Here is a 9,893-nt window from a genome sequence, read left to right as displayed (position 1 = left end):
TGAAAGGCTGTTTTACCCACAATTATTAACACTCCAATTTAGGGAAAATGTTTGCTTCCCAATTTCAGGATTGGAGGCAGACTGCAGGATGTGACATGATCCTTAATCTAATAATGTGAAATCAACTATGCTAAGCTTGTCTTTGGAGCCCTCGGGCTTTTTCTCTGTACCCCTGATGGTCTTTTCACTGGCCCAGCTCCAAGTACACTAAATCAGATTATCCAGAATTGTTGTTCAAGAACTTATATTAAAAACAAAACAACAACCACCACACACACACAAAAAAACAAAAACCCTGACACAAAAGAAGACAAACAAATTGGAAAGGTAAACCAATTTCTTGTGTAAGAAAACAGGAAGACTTAACATGAAGATGTCATTTTCCCCTACATTAACCTGAAAGTTAATACCTCAAAACAATACTTCAAGTGAAAAAAAAAAATTGGAAGCAATTCACTGATGCTAAGATCTGCTTAGAAAAACTAACAAGCCTAACCTGAAAGAAGAGAGTAGTAGATGCCTTATAGGATTTGTTTTTTGAGATACATGTCTTATTTGCTGATTTTTCAATTTTTATTTTTTATTGGAGGATACTTGCTTTACAATGTCATGTTGGTTTCTGCTGTACAACACTGAGTCAACCAAAAGTATACGTCTGGGCCTTTCCCCTTGAGCCTCCCTCTCACCCCTCCCAACCCACCCCTGTAGGTCGTCACAGAGCCCCGTGCTGAGTCCTTGTGCTACACGGCAGCTTCCCACTAGCTATCTGTTTTACTCCTGGTAGTGTAGCCTTACAGGATTTTGTAGCATGAGAGGAGGAAGCCAGGTCCTTCCATCTTGCTGCTGTGGCTCTTTCCTCAAACACAGGCCAAAGTGATCTCTAATCACTATGCTTGTCTTCATCAAGTCAGCGCTGAAGTTTTGACTGGACAGAAGTCTGGCCGTGAACAGAGAAATAAATGGACCGGACGTCAGAAGAATGATTTGGCTCTAAAGAACATTGGAGAGACAATGGCTTCAAAGACTTAAGAAGACATGTAGATGAAAGTGTGTAGACACAGGTGTTCATATATTGCTGGTAGGTAATTATCCTCAGAGACTATGTATAAAACATCAAATATACAAGGACCTCTATTCTTAAAAATCTCTCCTGTAATTCTTCAGTAATGCCATTCCCTTTTCACTTCTGAACCTACAGGATCTCCAAAGCTTCCAGTTTTCCAGATTTCATCATTTTTAGGACCAGTGGAGCCTTCCAAGGAGAACAGGATTTAGGAAGACATTTTCTTGTGTGTGTTCTTTATTAATCACGTATTTCCAAGTATTAAGTGGACTGGCGAAAGTCCTAATTTAGTCAGACACTCCTGGTGTATGATTGTTGTCCCATATTTAATATAATTAGTAAGAACTCTTCTTATAAATGTCCAGATTTGGATACTGAAAGATATATAATCACTCTATTCATATGGCATCTTTGTGCAGGGGGATGACTGCTCTGCCTAGATGACCTTGCATTCCTCTCTAAGACATGGAAGAGGGTCCCCCACACCTCAGACACTGGTTTTGCATTGACTCAAGGGCTTTGGGGGACTTGGGCCTCAGTAAGCCTTGAGTCCCCGTGAATAAGATGGGATTCCTGAGCATTCTATCAAAGGCACCCCCTCTAAGCTGCCACTAATCCAGTTGGAACAGAATATGTGGGTGTGCATGTATTTGCATTAAGTGGGTGTTGTAGGAACCCAATCTTTCCATGGGTCAGAAGAAACGGAGAAATACAGAGAGAAATGCTCTTTATTACTGGAAATGCCTTCTCTGTTTGCAACACAAAGGAGAGAGACTGAGATGCACTTGAAGCTACCATTGACTCCAGGGTCCTCTCCCTTCCCAGCCCCCAGACACACACCTCAGTGAGAGGGCCTCTGATAGGAGCCTGTGCTGGAAGCAGCAGCCTGTGACGTGGCTGTCTCTATAGAGACGAGTCGCTTTCCTAAGAGGGCTTGGTAAGCAGGAAACCCTAGTAACCGGTTGAAAGCTTTTTTTTTTTTTAATATGAGGATTTTCTATACTTGAATTCAAAAGGCCCCTCCCTGGGAAAGCAGCTTGTGGCAGGCAGAAAAGAGAGGGCTAGTTTGCCTGGAGGCCGAGAATTTGGGAATAAGACTGGAAGGCTGTTGGTGGACCAGGGTAGGAGAGGTTGCTATTTGCCGTGCCAGGTTGGCTGGTTAGAGCCTGAATTCATCTTCGTCCTGCAGCATGAGAGCCCATGGCTGCCAATTAATCCATGAAACGATGCCCCTAGGGACAAAACAAAGCTGCGATCCCCTTAGCAACCTCATCACAGCCTTCCCTTTCACCTGGCAAATTCCAGGCATTGGCAGCAGGGAGCCATCAGGAGCTCAGGGGGTGCAAATCTGAGGGCTATGCAACACAGCAAACCTGCTTACCTGGCACAAAATAAATGCCCCATTTAACTGACATGTCGTTCCTACCTCTTCCCATTGAACCAGAGCAAACATCACTCCTTAAAGAAAGTCTTCTTTCTTGGTAAGAGATTGCACTGGGCTGCACGTAAAGAGAACCAGCTGAGGAATTTGAGCAAGTAAGGGGTGCTTTTCCCCTAAGAAGCCTGCAAGTGCATAGTGCAGGGAGCTGCCAGCTCCACGGTGCCACTCATGCCCTACCCCCTTTAGTCTCCCTGCCTGGCCATTTTTGGAATGTGTCCCTCCACAGTCTAAGAGGGTCCACCTCCAGTCTTCATTCCAGGCAGGATAGAGAAGCAGCAAAAATTAAGGAGGAAAGAGAGATGCACACAAAAAGAAGCCAGACCTTTCCCAGCTGGTTTCTGGCTCCTTCTTATTGGTCAGAAATGGGTCATGTGACTCTAGCCTCCAGGGAAGCTGTGATGTGTGGTTTTTTGGCTTAGTTGCAACCATTAACAAAACAGTTGGTTTTTTGTTATTTTCCCTTTTAAACCAAGGCTTATTTATTTATCTGGCTGCATTAGGTGTTAGCCGCGACAGGTGGAATCTTTGTTGCAGCACGTGGACTCTCTAGTTGAGGCGCGTGGGCTTAGTTGCTCCATAAGTTAGTCACACAGTCATGTCTGACTCTTTGCAATCCCATGGACTGTAAGCTGCCCAACTCCTCTGTTCATGGAATCCTCCAGGCAAGGGAGTACTGGAGTGGGTTGCCTTTCCTTCTCCAGGGGATCTTCCTGACCCAGGGATTGAAACCGGGTCTCCTGCACTGCAGGTGGATTATTTATCTGCTGACCTACCAGGGAAGCCTGTAGTTGCTCCACAGCATGTGGTGTCTTAGTTCCCTGACCAAGGATCGAACCCACATCCCATTCATTGCAAGGTGGATTCTTAACCACTGGACCCCTGGCAAAGTGTCAGCGGTTGTGTTCTAAGGGCAAAGCTAAGAATAAGTATGAGCAACAGCTATAGTGTTATCTACTGCACCTTCCCTGATGGCTTCATGCAGGGAGTGCTGGAAAATGTTTAACAACTGCCGTCTGGGGCAAGAAAGGAAGATGGTTTGTAGCACTTGCCAGTTTCTGTGGTACAGACACCTTCATCGCAGCCAGTTACAAGCTATCGACATGATGTCACATTCTTCCGGAAGTTTACAGGGACTTGAGTTCCATTAAGAAACAACACACAGCCTGGAGCCAGATGTGGACAGGTCTCAGGTCTTCTCTGTTCCGCAGAGAACTGGAGGCAAAGCACTGCTTGATTTTCCTCTCCGAGAAGGGGCTCTACCTCTGCTCTGCAGACATGCATTAGACATCCCGGAGCTGGGACTTCTTTGGTAGTCCAGTGGTTAAAGAGTTTGCCTTGCAATGCAGGGGACATGGGTTTGATCCCTAGTTGAGGAGCTAGGATCCCACGTGACTTGGAGCAACAAAGCCTGCATGCTGCAACTACCGAGGCCTGCACGCCACGACTAGAGGGCTTGTGCTCCACAACAAAAGATCCCGAATGCCCCAGTGAAGATCCTCTGTGCCCCAACTACGCTGATGTAGCCAAATAAATAAATATTTTTTTAAAAATTCAGAAGCACAGTAGAGCACTCCTACCTTAGAGGCTCAGCCCTACAGAGCTCAGGTTTCCACACAGCTCCTGACCCATGGACATCTCTAATGTGAGTTAAACTTTTGCTCAGGCTTCAGGAGCCCAATGGTTCAGTCTACAGAGCTCAGGCAAGAATGAGACTTTGGAAAAACTGACAGCCCCACCCCCGGCTCTCTGGAGACGGTGTAGCCTAGAGACAGAGTAAAACAGGAACGTAGAAAATGGGGTAAAAAGGAAAAATCACTGAGTTGTCTAGTCCCCTAGCTAGTGCCACAACCCGAGAAAGCTGGACTTTCCCTGCATGTATCTCTGTGTTGGGCTCTGACCTTGTTACTCTGGCTACCCTCAAGTTGGAGTCCTGCATCCAACTGATTGGTTCAATAGCTGTTCTTCATGTTCTACTGTTGAAGCCAAATTCCCTGAGAGATGGGTTTCAGGGCTTATAGCCTGTACCATGACAACAAGTTGTCTAAATGAGACACAAATGTTGCCTAGTAGACACAGGACGAAGTGACCTGTGATGGCATGTTTTGGGCCTAACCATGTTGACTGGACAATGTGGGATGGCCTCAGTTCAGTTCAGTTCAGTTCAGTTGCTCAGTCATGTCCAAATCTTTGCAACCCCATGAATCGTAGCACGCCAGGCCTCCCTGTCCATCACCAACTCCCAGAGTTCACTCAAACTCACGTCCATCGAGTCGGTGATGCCATCCAGCCATCTCATCCTCTGTCGTCCCCTTCTCCTCCTGCCCCCAATCCCTCCCAGCATCAGAGTCTTTTCCAATGAGTCAATTCTTCACATGAAGTGGCTAAAGTACTGGAGTTTCAGCTTTAGCATCATTCCTTCCAAAGAAATCCCAGGGCTGATCTCCTTCAGAATGGACTGGTTGGATCTCCTTGCAGTCCAAGGGACTCTCAAGAGTCTTCTTCAACACCACAGTTCAAAAGCATCAATTCTTCGGCGCTCAGCTTTCTTCACAGTCCAACTCTCACATCTATACATGGCTACTACAAAAACCATAGCTTTGACTACATGGACCTTTGTTGGCAAAGTAATGTCTCTGCTTTTTAATATGCTGTCTAGGTTGATCATAGTTTTTCTTCCAAGGAGTAAGCGTCTTTTAATTTCATGACTGCAGTCACCACCTGCAGTGATTTTGGAGCCCCAGAAAATTAAGTCTGGGAAATGATTAAACCAGATACCATAATCTTAGTGTTTTGAATGTTGAGTTTTAAACCAGCTTTTTCACTCTCCTCTTTCACTTTTATCAAGAGGCTCTTCAGTTGCTCTTCACTTTCTGCCATAAAGGTTGTATCATCTGCATATATGAGGTTATTGATATTTCTCCCAGCAATCTTGATTCCAGCTTGTGCTTCATCCAACCCAGCATTTCATGTGATGTACTCTGCATATAAGTTAAATACACAGGGCGACAATATACAGCCTTGACATCCTCCTTTCCCAATTTGGAGCCAGTCCATTTTTCCATGTCCAGTTCTAACTGTTGCTTCTTGACCTGCATACAGGTTTCTCAGGAGGCAGGTAAGGTGGTCTGGTATTCCCATCTCTTTAAGAATTTTCCACAGTTTGTTGTCATCCACACAGTCAAAAGCTTTGGTGTAATTAGTGAAGCAGAAGTAGATGTTTTCCTTGAATTCTCTTGCTTTTTCTATGATCCAATGGATGTTGGCAATTTGATCTCTGGTTCCTCTGCCTTTTCTAAAACCAGCTTGAACATCTGGAAGTTCATGGTTCATGTACTGCTGAAGCCTGGCTTGGAGAATTTTGCACATTACTGTACTAGTGTGTGAAATGAGTGCAATTGTGTGGTAGTTTGAACATTATTTGGCATTGCCCTTCTTTGGGATTCGAGTGAAAACTGACCTTTTCTAGTCCTGTGGCCACTGCTGAGTTTTCCATATTTGCTGGGTATATTGAGTGCAGCACTTTAAAAGCATCATCTTTTAGGATTTGAAATAGCTCAACTGGAATTCCATCACCTCCACTAGCTTTGTTCTTAGTGATGCTTCCTAAGATCCATTTGACTTGACACTCCAGAATGTCTGGCTCTAGGTAAGTAATTACACTGTCATGGTTATCCAGGTCATTTAGTTTTTTGTTTTTTGTTTTTTGTTTTTTTTTTGTATAGTTCTTCTATATATTCTGCCACCTTTTCTTAATATCTTCTGCTTCTGTTAGGTCCATACCATTTCTGTCTTTTATTGTGCCCATCTTTGCCTGAAATGTTCCCTTGATATCTCTAATTTTCTTGAAGAAATCTCTAGTCTTTCCCATTCTGTTGTTTTCCTCTATTTCTTACCTTTGATCACTGAGGAAGGCTTTCTTATCTCTCCTTGCTATTCTTTGGAACTCTGCATTCAGAGGGATATATCTCTCCTTTTCTCCTTTGCCTTTAGCTTCTCTCCTTTTCTCAGCTATTTGTAAGGCCTCCCCAGACAACCATTTTGCCTTTTTGCATTTCTTCTTCTTGGGGACGGTCTTGATCACCGCCTCTTGTATGATGTTAGGAACCTCTGTTTGGCCAAGAGAACGCACTGGCCATAGCAAACACTCTCCTCCAACATCACAAGAGACAACTCTACACATGGACATCATCAGTGCCTTGGAGGGACCCATTAGCAAAAGGAAGGAGTTAGGTCTCACAGATTCAAATATTACAAGAACTTACATTTATATAGGACTTAAACAACTTTAAAAATTCTTTCACATGAACTCTCTGTTTTGACTCTCACAACCATCACATGAAAAACAGCTTGCATTTCAGATGAAGATATAAGACTACATAGCTGTTGCAGGAAAGGGAAGCCTTTCCAGGGCCTGAAAGGGGGCTCTTGTCTAACACTGGGAAATGAATTGTCAGAGGAGACACACATGCTGACAAACAAGGGATTTTACTGGGATGGGGCGCCCTTGGGAACGAGAGCAGGAGGGTAAGGAAACCCAGAAGAGCTGCTTGGACATGTGGCTCACAGTCGTGAGTTTTATGGTGATGGGGTTAGTTTCTAGATTGTCTCTGGCCAATCACTTTGACTCAGGGTCTTTCCTGGTGGTTCATGCATTGCTCAGCCAAGATGGATTCCAGTGGGGAGGATTCTGGGAGGTAATCTCCTTTTGACTTTTCCCAACTTCTTCTAGCTGGTGGTGGCTTGTTAGTTCTGTATTCCTTACCAGGGCCTCCCGCCATAAAATAATTCATGCAGATAGTTACTGTGGTACCTGACCAGGGTGGGCAGTTTCAATCAGTGTTTCCCCTAACATAGCTATCAATGGACTCAGGTCTCCTGACTTTCTTTTCTTTTTTTTCTTTAAATTAATTAATTTATTTGAATTTCTCCTGACTTTAAATGTAGGCTTATTTTTATTAATACCACATCGTGCTTCTCTTCCCTTTTGAACATCAGAATGAGCTGTTCTGTGTCCTGTCCGTGTCTGAGATGTCAGTACAATCTGGAAATGGACATGATTGACCCTTATCCAGTCATTGTAATGCCCCTGTCCTAGGCAACAGTGGAGGAAATGTGGCTTTGCAGAGAAATGCTTTAACGCTAAGAGACAAATAGTGGAAATTTCAGGTACTCTTGAAGGCAAGTGGAGGAAAGTGTTCCAGCTTGATAGATGAGACCTTGGCAGCAGCCTCCTATTCTTCTCCAGAGCAGGGCTGGCGTGGAAGGAACGGAAGTCCCAAAGTCCGGAAGTTGTTCCTGTCCCTAAAATTTCTCTCCCGTCAGTGGGTTGGTGGGTGTCAGTCCTTTATAAGGTGAAATGACTTTTACTTTCCAACCAGGGCCAAGGCTCACAATGCAGATGACCCTGAGAGGGAGAACACGTTGGCTTAAATTTGCAGGAAGTTGGAAATGATTGATTTCCTGGCAGCCATGTTGTTGCACTCTAAGGGTGGAGAGATTCGGAATGCCGAGTAGAGGGGGAGAGTGGATGACAGCGATGCAGGCAACCGTTTTTGAAGACATGCCCCACCGCCCCCCCCCCGCCTGCAGGACTTTCTCCAGAGGAGTAAACCAGCCACAGCTGTCCCTCTCCCCGCCACCTTTTCACCTTGACCCTCAGCTCTGGACTCAGCCTCTCTTCCCGGGCAGAGCTTCAGCTGCTCAGCTCGCTGGCCCTGACCCCGGGATGAACTCTGCATCACGCTCTGAGCTCCCCAGGCTGCCGCATGCTCTTCTCTTTCATGGCTCCTTGGAGGCCTTTGAGGGAGCAGACACAGCGGGGAGGAAGCTGCTGCCAGCTCCTCCGCATCCTCTCACACTCCCCAGGGTACATCTGAGCCTTTTCCTGGATCTTAAAAAAAAAAAAAATTAAGATATTGAATTAGCACGCTAGAAGACCCCATTGGATGGACACGCAGCAGGAATAACAGTTTTCTTTGCAGGAAATGTACGTAGAGTGAGCATTCATGGGTGTGTCCGTGTATGAGCAACAGGAGAGTAAAGAGAATGTTTTTGCTGCATTCCACTGTCCTGAAATAAGAGCCATCAATGTTACAAGTATCCCCCAACAGGCACACATATACACATATCACACACACACACACACACATACACACACCCATGGGCTCCTTTCTGAATGGATTTCCATCTCCTGAACTTTTTGCCACAGGCTTTGTCTTTCCCGTGACATGGAATAGACTAGGGAAGAAAAGGATCAAATGGAAACTCTGGGCCCCTTCTCCAGTGAGTCATCTGGGTCCCGGAGCTGGACCACCAAGCGACAAGCACTCTCAGCAAGGCCCAGGCCCCCGCTGCTGCCCAGCACAAAGCAGGTACTGGGAGTAGGCTGGGGCCTTGCCAGCCCCTGGAAGGGAAGTCCTTCCTTGCTGTGGAAATGCTCTTCTCATTTTCATGTACACAGCAAATCATGGCCCCCAACTTTGGATTCAATTACTTTTTTCCATGTCATTAGATCCTTTTCAGCAACCAGCCACAAGCAGATTTCCAGAAAAGACCTAGGCCAAATTGTGTAGCCTATCCTCAGCCTGGCTCCCTGCTTCTGTGGGACATTCTCTCAGAGGGGAGAGCAAAGAACTTGGATAGCCCTTCATCCGAAAGCTCAGTCACTGGTCTAGGGTGCACCTTGCCAAGGCCACTGTCAGGGCTTAACCCAGGAGGAGGGGAGTGTGTGTGAGGGGAGTAGGGGACTCGTAACACTTGGTTCTGCTCTGAACTCCTTGAATCTCGATCACTCATCTCATACATCCCAGGACCAGCCCACAGATGTGTGATTTGGGCAGAAAGGCTGCGGTGGGGAGGTTGCTGAACTCCAAGGAGGAGAAGGTATAAAAACACTTCGGAGGAAAGGAAAGTTGTCGGTGGTAGGTTGAATGGAAAGAGACCCAGGGAAATGTTACTCCAATTCAAGGGGTACTAAACAGAGGGGCTTATCCCTGCAGCGAGGCAGCCAGCAGCTCGTCAGAGTACAGACATCCAGGCATGCCTGCGGTCCGGAACGGAGGGCTGGTGGGTGGTGTTTTGCTAAATAAGCACAAGGAAACCTTGAAAATGTACTTGCTTAATTCTATCCAATGCTTTCACTGATGAAAGGCTTAGGGGCTGCCAGAGGGCTTTAGCTCCTGCTGCTACCAAACAGGCGTGGTAGGTGAGACTCACAAGCATTTAGCTGAATTTAAAGGGAGTAGAGACATGAGGTTCTGAAGTCCCAACCCAGCAGGCGTCCCTGACCAGGGGCTGGAGTGTAAGCTCGAGTCCCAGATTGAGAGACCCAGGACTGCCAGCTGATGTTAAAAGTAACATTCTGCTGTGGGTGGACTCACCATCCACTGG

The sequence above is a fragment of the Bubalus bubalis genome, chromosome 19 (genome assembly GCF_019923935.1).
Source record: "Bubalus bubalis isolate 160015118507 breed Murrah chromosome 19, NDDB_SH_1, whole genome shotgun sequence".
NCBI lineage: Eukaryota > Metazoa > Chordata > Mammalia > Artiodactyla > Bovidae > Bubalus > Bubalus bubalis.
The sequence above is the reverse complement of the archived record's forward strand: the minus strand, read 5'-3'. Positions refer to the sequence as shown.